Genomic DNA, 12,161 nt, shown 5'->3' on the forward strand with positions numbered 1-12,161 from the left:
GTAGAGAGCGAGGAGCTACCAGTCGAAAGTGCTGCATTTCTGCTTAGGGAGTCACAGGTGATGACTGAAAAATACAAGGGGTTGCCAGCTACCATTGATCGGTTGCTCCAGCACTCCATCCACAGCTGTGCCAGATGTTTCGACTGTGAGAGCTGTTGATGTTATGGCCTGCGGATGTACTAGTATTGTTGCCTTTACCAGTGCTTCCTCAGTATTGTTGAATGCGGTCATGGCCACTTCATCCCAAATGAGCTCTTTCAACTTGTTGGCCAGGACCTTGAAAAGTGTTTGCAATATCCTGGCTGCTGGCATGAAATGGTGATAGAAGTTGGCCAAGCCGACAAACTCTTGGAGTCCCTTCACAGTAGAGGGTATGGGAACCTTGAAAATGACCTCGATCTTGGATGGGAGTGGGACCGCTCCATGCTGGTTGATGTGGTAGCCAAGGAGGTTGATGGAAGTGAGGCCAAACTGATACTTAGCAAGGTTGATCACCAGGCCAAGCTCAATGAGCCTCCAGCAGAGCTGTCAGAGTTGAGCACGGTGTTCCTGGCGAGAGCAACTAGCGATGAGGATGTAGCTGAAGTCGATGAACACAAAGTCAAGCCCACACCCTACCGTGTCCATAAGCATTTGGAAAGCATGGGCAGCATTCTTGAAGCTGAAAGGAATGTGCAGAAACTCAAAGAGCCTGAATGGGGTCATGAGAGACATCTTTGGGATGTCATCTGGGTGGACCGGAATCTTGTGGTAGCCGGTTACCAGGTCAATCTTGGAAAATACCTTGGCACTGTCCAGGTTAGCTGTGAAGTTCTGGATGTGAGGGATAGGGTACTGGTCAGCTGTTGTGATCTTTTTAAGATGCGATAGTCTTAAGCCCCAGACATTATCGGGACCATGTGGTGGGGATGCCCACCGGCTGTTTGAGTGGCAAACTATGCCCATTTCCTCCATCTTGCAGGACTAGTTTTTGGCCAGTTGGAACTTGCCGGGAAGCAGCCTGGGTGTGCGTGCATGGAGTAATGGTCCAGTTGTGAGGGATATGGTGCTAATCCCCAAGCTTGGGGCTGGCCATTGTGAACTGGGGAGTTGTGATGTCCAGGAAATCAACTAGGATTGTGGCATACCCGTTGTTGGTGAAGGTCATCTAGCCGAAGTGGGGTGCAGTCAATTTGGCATGGTGCAAGGCGATCAATTCAAATGTCTTGGAATTAGAGATGTTTTCCTTTCAAATTAACCAGCTGGGTGTGCGTCCAGTGGAAGTCAGCCCCCAGCAGAGGTTGTGAGACATCAGTGATGATAAAGGTCCACTTGAAATGGCAGAAGTTGAAGTTGAGCAGTATCATGAGGACCCTATATATCTTGATGCTACTGCTGTTGGCAGCGGTCAGGGGAGGCCCTTTCCTTCTGGAATAGTCACAGTGCTTGAGGGGGGCAACACACTGACCTCCTCTCACGTGTCTATGAGAAAATGCCATCCTGAATGACGATCCCGATATAGAGGAGTCAATCATTTTTGCTGGCCCCATGTGGGCAAGTCAGGTGATGAATTTTTTTTCACTTGTGATGTCATGTTGGCTAAAAGTTTGATTTTTGGATCTTTTCTGTTTTTGGAACTTTGGATACGGGGTACTCAACCTGTGTTGTGTTTATATTAAAAAAATTCTGAACCACGAATATGGAACCAGAGTTTTATAAAGAATTATAAATGATTCCTAAAAATATGCACCTATAATGCACAGAGTATGATCAGGGAATGTTTAATAGAAAATGAGGACCTCAGAAATTATTCCAGTCAAACAGGTGAAATATACTTGGTGCATGGAAAGATGAAGCCATAAAGTTGGTCAGAATGCTGAACATGATACTCTGCAGAACTGGACTGCCCAAAGAAAGGTGGATGACAAGATGAGAAGAATAGAAATGTTGTGGTTAAAGGGACAAAAGATAAATAACAGTGAATTGCATCTCCTGCTGATACCAGAGTTAGATACATTTGGTTTGAAGGATTATTGAATAGCTAAAGAGGAGAATGCAGCCATTGTGGCTCATATTGGAGGTAAATTACATCATTAGAAAGAAAAGAAGTTGTGTCTGGAGAAAACCTCGAACTGGAGGGTAGATTTTAGGGATCGCAAGGTCTATAATTCCCAGAAAATTATACCACCAATAGATGGTATATGAAGAAAGAAGCAAGAAAATCAAAATGAAGTCACATGATTACTCATGAATAATTAATACTTCAATCTATCACTTATCGAATGCAGCCTTTCTCAGCCTTTCTTGGACTATGGCCCCCTCAGGACTCTGCTCAAATTTTATTGGCATCCTTCCCTGTGAAGTAATCAAGTTTTTTTTTTTCCACACTTCTCTCCTACAGACAACATAAAAATACCCAAAAAATATTTATGCTATGCGAGGTGAGAAGAAAACAAGGCTATTACTTAAATGTCTATGGCCCCCATAGGGGTTGTCAGGCCTCTGTTGAGAATGGCTGATCTATTGGTGGTACAATGGCCTCTCAACAGAGGCCTAACAGCTCCTATGGGGGCCATTATACTACCAATAGATTAGCCATTCTCAACAGAGGCCCGACGGCTCCCATGGGGGCCATTATACCACCAATAGATTAGTCATTCTCAGCAGAAGCCCAACAACCCCTATAGAGGCCATTGTACCACCAATAGATCAGCCATTCTCAACAGAGGCCCGACAGCCCCTATGGGGACCATAGACATTTAAGTAATAGCCTTGTTTTCTTTTCACCTTGCATAGCATAAATATTTTTTGGGTATTTTTATGTTGTCTGTCAGAGAGAAGTGTGGAAAAAACCAAAACTTGATTACTTCACAGGGAAGGATGCCAATAAAATTTGAGCAGAGTCCCAAGGGGGCCATAGCACAAGAAAGGCTAAGAATGGCTGCATTCAATAAATGATAGATTGAAGTATTAACTATTCATGAGTAATCATGTGTCTTCATTTTGATTTTCTTGCTTCTTTCTTCATTTCACAATTCGAGATTACCTAAAAGAAGAAAGGCTTCTGATGGGAAGGTAAGAGATGTACATTGATATCAAATGCAGCTTTCAAATGAGTAGAGATTGTGGGATGTGAGCAGGAAATATTAGCTCTGAAGGTAATTTCATCTCTGCGATCAACTTGATAAAAGATCCCCATTTTCCAACAAGGTTTTCTCAAAGTTCTGAAGCTTTGACTTGAGTATCTACAAGTCAAGATTTCCCAAGGCACTTGGAAGATATTGCCAAATTTGCTTCTGCAAGTTCCTCCAATTCTGTAACACCCTAAAAATTGTCTATGCCTCCTCATGCCTTGGGTACCAACTCTTATAAAAGGATATCTAGGAAGAAGAATGCAGTTCAATGGACTATTAAAACCACAGGAGTTAGGGAACTAATGCCCTTCTGAGCAGGATGGGGAATGGACCTAATGAAAGGCAAAATGTTTAAAATCAATAAAGTAATGCCAGGGAAGACCACAGGAAACACAATCATTAATTTGTTAACTCTCAGTCAGTGGTAATTAACTTTCCTGTCACTAACTTATGATTCATTGCTGGTAAGGTAGGTGACTTTGATCTATGTCAAGTTTATTGTCATCTTGTTCAAGTTCTTGACGAAACAGCGTTCTCCAATCCTCAGTGAAAAGCAAGCAGACATACATAGACATACAGACAAACAATACATGCGCAGGACAAGTATTTTACCTATACAAGTAATAAATAAATATTGTTTCATGAATATGAGAATCTCAGATGGTTAGTGTGAACAGTTCTTTTGGACATTCAGGAATCTCACTGTTCCTCAGCCTGGTGGTGCTGGCTCTAATATTCCTGTAACTCTTCCCCATATGGAGCAGCTGAAAGTCGCTGTGTCCAGGGTAGAAGGGGTCCTTAATGATTTTGCGCACCCTCTTTAGACACAATCCCAGTAGATCACGTCATTGGGGAGGGGGAGGGAGACTCCAGTGATCTCCTCCCTTCCCCTCTTATGGTCCGTGGATTGACCTCCGATCCATTTCTCTGCAGCCACTATACCACATTGTGATGCAGCTGGGCAGGACACTCTCGATAGAGCTACTGTAAGTGCTGAATATGGTGGCTGGTAGCCTTGCCCACTTCAGTCTTCTCAAGGAGTGCAGATGCTGCTGTGCCTTCCTGACAAGTGAGGAGATGTTGAGTGCCCACGATAGGTCACTAGTTAAAGGAACTCCAAGGAACTTGGTGCTCTCCACTCTCTCTACTACAGAGTTTTTGTGTAGTGAAAGGAGGTTGTTCCTGGTCCTCCTGAAGTCCGCGATCATCTCCTTTGACTTGTCCACATTGAGACTCAGGCTGTTATTCTCACACCATTTCCTGAGATTTTCCATCTCTTCTCTGTAGTGCGACTCATTGTTGTTGCTGATACGGCCAATGACTGTTGTGTCATCTGTAAACTTGCTGACACTTTTGATGCGGTCATGGGTCTGTAGTGTGAACAGCTGCTGGATGAGCTCACAGCCCTGAGGTGGACCAGTGGTCAGCATGATGGTACTCGACATTCTGTTGCCAGCTGAGTTAGACTGTGGAGTTTCTATTAGAAAGTCCAGGATCTAGTTATAGAGAGGGGTGTTGAGGCCCAATGAGGACAGCTTCTTTATCATCTGCTGGGCAATGATCATATTAAACGTCAAGCTGAAGTCAATGAACAGCAGCCTGGCATTTGAGGCATCGTTCCCCAGTGGGCCAAGATGGAGTGAAGTGACAAGGCTATAGCATTTTCTGTGGAACAATTTCTTTTATAGGTGAATTGAAATGGTCCATCATCCTGGGAGATATGCTTTGATATGTTCCATCACCAGATGCTCAAAATATTTCATAACAGTGGAGGTGAGTGCAACAGGGTGGTAGATATTGAGACCTGTTATTGTTGCCCTCTTGGGTGCAGGGATGATGGTGGCTGTCTTGAATTTGGCAAAAATGATGGACTGCTGCTGTGAGGTGTTGATGATATCCGTAAAGACCTCCATTAATTGTTCTGCGTAGTTCTTTTTCAAAAAACTTTTATTTAAAATTTTTAAGAAAATACTTTGATACAATGTCCATAATATAAAAATGAAAAACTACAACTAACCCACCCTCAGCAAACCCTGCAAGGGAAGCATACAAAAAACATCATAAAAGAAACACGTACAACAATTATTACTAAAAGCATACATTTCAAATATGACGACTACATCTTAATTTAAAAAAGTCATAATTATTTTGCAAATTATGTTATTTTCTCCATTTTCAGCTCATTATTCCAACGAGTTACATTTACCTCAGCCTCATCTTTCCATGAAGTTGCGACACATTTACGTGCGACAGCCAATGCTAGACAAAGAAAGGCTGTCTGAAACTTGTCCAACCCCAAATCACTAAATAGGGCAGTACAATCCCAACAAAAAGATTTTTGGATCTAGTAAAAATTGGATCTTAAACAATTTTTGAAGAAATTCCCTAATTTTTTGCCAAAATGGATGAACCTTATCACAAATCCAGGCTGAGTGTAAATATGTTCCTACACATAGTCCACATCTAAAACACACTTCTGAATTACTAAATCTATATTTTTTTCAATTTCTCAGGGGTCAGATATAATTGATGCAAAAAATTATAATTAACCATACTACATCTTAATCACACCATCAAAACACTTATTCTCCCAATCAGCCTGATTAATATCACAAATTAAGTCATTTTCCCACTTAATCCTAGATTTATCTAAATTTATTTTATCCATAGTGTCATTAAATAAAACCCTTATTTAATGAATGAGAAATCAAAAACTCAAATTTTGTTAACTTAGTAATTTTCATTTCTCTTCCAAAATTATCTTTCACTAATGCTCTAATTTGATAATACACAAATAAAGAATTCACTGAAATTCCAAATTTCTCTCTAAGTTGATTAAATGATAAAAATTTACCCTCTTCAAAACAATCCTGCAACAACTTTATTCCTTTAATCTGCCATTCTTTTAAAAATCTATTCTTCAACGAAAAAGGAATCAATTTATTTTGATATATTGCAGCCTGAACTGATATTTTACCTTTCCTACCTATCAATAAATTCCATTTAGTCCAAATCTCTAACAAATGTTTTAAAATTATATCTCTGTAATAAAACAGAATTCCACTTAAATATAAAATGATGTGAATAAGGTTCTGAAATACCAGCCAATTCTACCCTAGCCCAAATAGGAGGATACGAAACATCGAACATGCAATTAATAAAGATTTAGTACCTGACCAAATTTGTTGTCGGGTCCCGTTGCCTTGTCTGGGTTCACCTTGGATAAGGTTCTCCTCACCTCAGCTGCGGATATGCAGGGGGGCTGTTCGTCAGGAGGACATAGAGTTTTCTTTGGCTCACACCCAATGCACTTAAGTCAGTGGTAACATTTCTTGTGTAAGCAGATCAATTTAATATAAATGGGGAGCAAGACAGGGTCAGCACCAAAGTGTATGTTGGGGGGGTTATTAGCATGTTAGGGGGAGCTTCTTTAGTGGGGGGGATGCTATTCAGGACATACCTGTTGACATGGGGGTTGCTTGTCAGGACTTACCTGTTGATATGGTTGGGGGGGGGGGGTGCTTGCCGGAACCTACCTGTCATTGATGCCACCCCTCTGACGTGGGACATGAGGGCACTCTTTTTATTGCGTCATGCGTCACTAGATGCTACTGACGCTTGAAACATGCTAGTGACACGACCGTGGTGGGTGAAGAGTTGTTAACATGCACCAACCTAGTGATGCAGAAGGGAGTGGGGGTGTGTCTGATGGCCAAGGATGGACACAACCATATGAGGGGGCACGGCATCTCTTTGGGAGGGCAATACCCGTGGATACCCCCCCAGCACCAACCCTGGAACAAGAGAAATCAAACACTATTGCTTGCTCACATCTTTCTAACAAGCCACAGATGTTTTGTTGGCAATTAATTATATCTTCAATGAAAACTTGGCTGAATGGTGCACCAACAACCTTGCACTTATTGTCATCAAAACTAAGGAGCTGATTGTTGACTTCTGGAAAGGAAAGCCAGAGGTCTACAAATCACTGATCATTGGGGGAATCAGAGGTGGCGTGGATTAGTACGTATAGGTTCTTGGAAGTCTTGGAGGATCTTTCCTGGACCCAACACATGAATGGCATCATGACAAAGGCACGTCAGCACCTCTACTTCCTCAGGAGTTTGTGGAGATATATTATGATGTCAGAAATCCTGGCAAACGGGGGTGTGGCAAGATGGCATAGAGTCTAGACGTGTAATCTTGACCTCTCTGGCCAGACTTTTAAGTACCTGTTTTTTAACCCTTTGTTTTCAAGTTTAAACTTTCTAAATTTTAGTTTAAAGTATTAAGGATCTATTATGGCCATTAATGGTAAAAAGATTAAACCTCAACTGAAGAAGTTACATTTTCGAAGTGCTAAAATATGGGGCCGAGACGACTTGATACAGCCTCAGGCTTAATCTCTTCAGTGTTTAAATCTCAAAGACTGCCTGTGGGAGCTGAAAAAAAAATGTCTTTTACTCACCAAGTGAAGGATGGCGCTGGAATTACCCGTTCTCTGAAAGAAGGTGCGTGTTCCCAAGAAGTGGATCCCAATTTGGAAAGCCTTTCGATTTCAATGGAGGGAGCACGCAGGAAGACGACACCATTGTTGGAAATGCATCAGGAAGCATTTCAACCTGAAGATATTGCTTTCCTTCGTGATTTTGTGAAAAAAACAATGAGATGCGGGGGGAGACCAGCGGTGACCTCCTGAGGAAGTCGGGGTGCCATCACTGGGAGTCCAGACGCACAGTAAAACTTTTCAAATGCCTTCTGTTGAGTTGCAGCAGGAGCTGCAGTTACCTGGTTCTGCCACTACGTCAGAGAACAGGGCTGAGCTTTTCTGATCTACAGTATATGCAACTAAATGCAGTTATTCAGCCTCTAATCAATAAGATGGTTCAAATGATAAGTTCAGAATTGAATATAGTTAAAGCACGTGTGGATGCAGCTTATGAAGAATTTTTAAAAATTTCAGACTGCTTTTTTGGACTGTAAACAACAAGAGGCTTCTAACACAGAAAAAGTGTTGAAGGTTGAAAAATCAGTCATAGAATTGGGAGAACGCGAGAAGGAGTTAGAGAGGAAAATAGACTACTTGGAGAATCAAAGCAGAAGAAATAATGTGAAAATCGTTGGTTTGCCGGAAGGTATAGAAGGACAAGATCCTCTTCGTTTCTTTAAAGACTGGATCCCACAAATATTAGGGCAAGAATTTTTCTCTGGAGGATTGGTAATGGAGAGAGCCCATAGAGCTCTAAGAAGAACACCCTCAGCTGGTCAACCACTGAGACAGGTAATAATTCAATGTTTGAATTATTTGGACAGAGAAGCAATACTTCGACAAGCAGTGCAAAATGCGAGACAACAACAAACTCCATTATTGATTCAGAATAGCAGAGTTTTTTTAAAATCCTGACTTGAGTCAAGAGGTCATTCAACATCGACATCGATTTAATCCAGTTAAAGAAGTTTTGTGGCGTAAAGGTTATAAGTCTACTTTTCACTACCCGGCAGTGTTGAAGGTGTTTTATGGAGACCATCAATTTCGATTTTTTTTTGAGAATGATGGTGAAGCAATTATTTTTGCTGATTCATTGCCAGATACAAGAGGACAAAGACGTAGTCCACCATTGTCTCCTAAAGAAAAATCTGGTTGTTCTGGAAATGGCAGAAATGGGAAAAACGGGAATGGAAAGAGTTCAACTTCTTGAAGAGATTGGAATCTCTTGGATGAAAAGAAGAATTTTATTTTTCTTACTCTATTTTTGTTTTGTTATTATGATATTTTGATGTTATTTATTGTTTGGCTTGGGAGGGAGAGATTTGCTCTAAGTTTTTTACTAATCATCAGCCACTGGTGGGTGACCCACACCCAATTTTTGTTTGGGGATTATTACCTTTTGGTTGTTTTTTTTGGGGGGGGATTTTTTTTTCTTTATTTTTTTTTATTTTCATTTTAGTTAGCTTTTAATTTGTGATTGTTTTCCTATTGGAGGGCCTATATATGTTGATTTGAGTTTTCATATAAAGATATTATTGGTATTTAGTAATAATAGTAGATATGTCAAAATTGAGGTTTGCTACTTTTAATGTTCGAGGATTAAACAGTACGATTAAGCGTAAGCGAGTATTGGCGTATATTAAGAAAATGAAAATTGATATTGTTTTTTTACAAGAAACACATTTGAATGTGAAGGAAAGTATGAAATTAAAGAGGGACTGGGTTGGGCATGTATATTCTTCTTCATTTAATTCTCGGGCTACAAGTGTAGGAATCTTGATACAAAAATTTATCTTTTGAATTACAATCAATGGAGAAAAAGGCAGGATGTATTCTTAAATTGAATTGTAAGATTTTTAGTGAATTTTGGACTTTACTTAATATTTATGCCCCAAATGCAGATGATGAAATATTTTTTTCAGATGCATTTTTATGTTTGGGTCAGTCAGGCTAATGATAATATTTTAGTTGGTGTTGATTTTAATTGTGTTTTGGAACCTTTATTAGATAAATCTCCGAAGAAAGTTAAGAAATCTAAGATGGCAGTTCAGGTTCAAGCGTTGATGAAAGATCTTAATTTAGTAGATATTTGGAGATGTCTTAATCCAACAGAGAAAGATTTCTCCTTTTATTCATCTAGAGATGAATCGTTTTCAAGGATTGACTTCTTTTTAGTATCGGCACATTTACAAGGGAAAATACAACAAGCGGAGTATAAAAGTAGGGTGATTTCCGATCATTCTTTGTTATATTTTACATATGCAACTTCTGAGAAAATTCAAGTGGCCTATTGTTGAATGTTTAATACAATGTTGTTAAAAAATGTGGAATTTATTGATTTTTTGAAAAAACAAATTAATTTTTTTTGAAAGAAAATTCTAATTCTGCTCAAAGTAAGTTTGTATTATGGGATGCTATGAAAGCTTATTTGAGAGGACAAATAATTAGTTATACTTCTAAAATAAAAAAAGAATCGATTAAATCAGTCTTGAATTAGAGGAACAGATTGATGATTTAGAAAAGGAATTTCAGAAAGATGCTACAGAAGATCAGAAAATAGAATTATCTAGGTTGAAACTGGAATATAATGCTTTGCAATCTTATCAATTTGAATGTGATTAATAGGACTAAACAATGGTATTATGAATGGGGAGAGAGAAAGCACATGGTATTGGTGTGGCAATTAAAGAAAGAACAGATTTTTGAGGACTATTAATGCTGTTAGATGGAATTCTCTTATTACTTATAAACTGTGAGATTAATGATGAATTTTGTTCATTTTATAAAAAGTTATATACATCTGAAGGAAAACAAGAAACTGGATCAATTGATCTTTTTTTTTTATCACAGTTGAATTTACTGATATTAGAAAATGCAGATATACAGGAGTTAGAAGAACAATTTACTGATTCGGAAATTAAAATAGCTATGCTGGAAATGCCGAATGGTAAATCGCCTGGTGATGATGGATTTTCGGTTGAATTTTATAAATTTTTTATGATGATTTATCTACAGTGTTTGGGGATGTATTATGTCAAGTTGGAGAACATTATGAATTACCTGAGTCTTGTTCTAGTGCTTTAATTACAGTAATCCCAAAAAAAGATAGAGTTCCTTTGAAAGTATCTTCATATAGACCAATTTCATTGTTAAATGTAGATTATAATATAATAGTTAAAATATTAGCGAATAGATTGGCTAACTTTTTACCAAAGTTGATTCATATGGATCAAACAGGTTTTATAAAGAATAGATATGCTTCAGATAATATTTTGTGCATGATTAGTTTGATTAATAGATTTCAACAATCTTCAGATCACCCGATGATGATATCTTTAGATGCAGAAAAAGCATTTGATAGAGTTGAATGGAATTTTTTGTTTAAAGTTTTGGAGAAATTTAAGTTTGGTCCTCTCTTTATTGGTTGGATTAGGGCTCTATGTAGTAAACCGTTAGCTAGAGTATTGTCGAATGGTTTGATTTTGGAACCTTTTAAATTGACTCAATCAACTCTTCAAGCTTGTCCTTTATTCATCAGCTTTGTTTGCATTAGTGATTGAACTTTAGCACAGCTGATAAGACAAAATACATAGATACAAGGTATGAAAGTTTTAGATGAGGAGTATAAAATTAATTTATTTGCTGATGATGTATTGGTGTATTTAACAAACCCAGCTCAGTCACTTTTGCACTTGAAGGAATGTTTAATACAATATGGATGTCTTTCTGGATATAAAGTTAATTGGAAAAAAAGTGAAATATTACTGGTAAGTGAAGGAGATTATCAGTTTATAAGAATATTATTAATTAGAAATTGACTGATCGAATTAAATATTTGGGTATAATTTTGGATGTTAATTATCAATCTTTATATAAACAAAATTATGCTCCGTTAATAAAAAAAATTAAAACTGATTTGATTAAATGGAAAGATTTACCTATTAATTTATTGGGTAGGATAAATACAATTAAGATGAATATTTTTCCACCTATACAACATTTATTTCAATCTATTCCGTATTTACATGATAATATTTTTTTTCGAGACTTGAATAAAATGGTGAGGGAGTTTTTATGGAGAGGTAAATTTTTGAGAGTAGCTTTGAATAAATTAACTTGGAAATATGAGTTAGGGGGATTACGTTTACTACATTTTCAAAATTATTATGAAGCAGCCCAACTTAAATTTATTAGTTCATTGATGGATTTGGTACGGCCTCCTAGTTGGGCCAAAATTGAGATGGCAAATATTTTGAATTTGAATATAAATTTGTTACAACAATATAATGTGCCTATACTAAAACATTTAATAAAGTTATTGATAAAGAAAAATAAAATGATAGGCTCTAGGGGTAAATTATCAGCTTTGACTCCTTTGTATAATAATCAACTTATTTCTTTTTCAATACATAATCAAAGTTTATTGCATTGCAGATTTAAAGGTGTGAACAATTTGGGAGATTGTTTTTAAGAGGGTAAATTTTTATCTTTTAATCAGTTGAGGGACAGTTTTGGTATTAAGAAGAACTCATTGTTTCTCTATTATCACATTTGATCTT

The 12,161-nt window shown here is 38.1% G+C and overlaps 1 long non-coding RNA gene across 3 annotated transcripts in view; it reads right to left on the bottom strand.

Annotated features, from left to right (window-relative positions):
- The window catches only part of LOC138743644 (uncharacterized), an 85,016-nt gene that overhangs the window by 59,662 nt on the left and 13,193 nt on the right, over positions 1–12,161 (bottom strand). For 2 of the 3 annotated variants that reach the window (XR_011344972.1, XR_011344973.1), the window contains exon 3: positions 6,286–6,375. The exons of the other annotated variant lie outside the window; for it this stretch is intronic. This is a non-coding gene — a long non-coding RNA (uncharacterized lncRNA). The remainder of the gene's footprint in view (positions 1–6,285; positions 6,376–12,161) is intronic. 3 annotated transcript variants of the gene reach the window in all.

Source organism: Narcine bancroftii, chromosome 9 (genome assembly GCF_036971445.1).
Source record: "Narcine bancroftii isolate sNarBan1 chromosome 9, sNarBan1.hap1, whole genome shotgun sequence".
Taxonomy (NCBI): Eukaryota; Metazoa; Chordata; class Chondrichthyes; order Torpediniformes; family Narcinidae; genus Narcine; species Narcine bancroftii.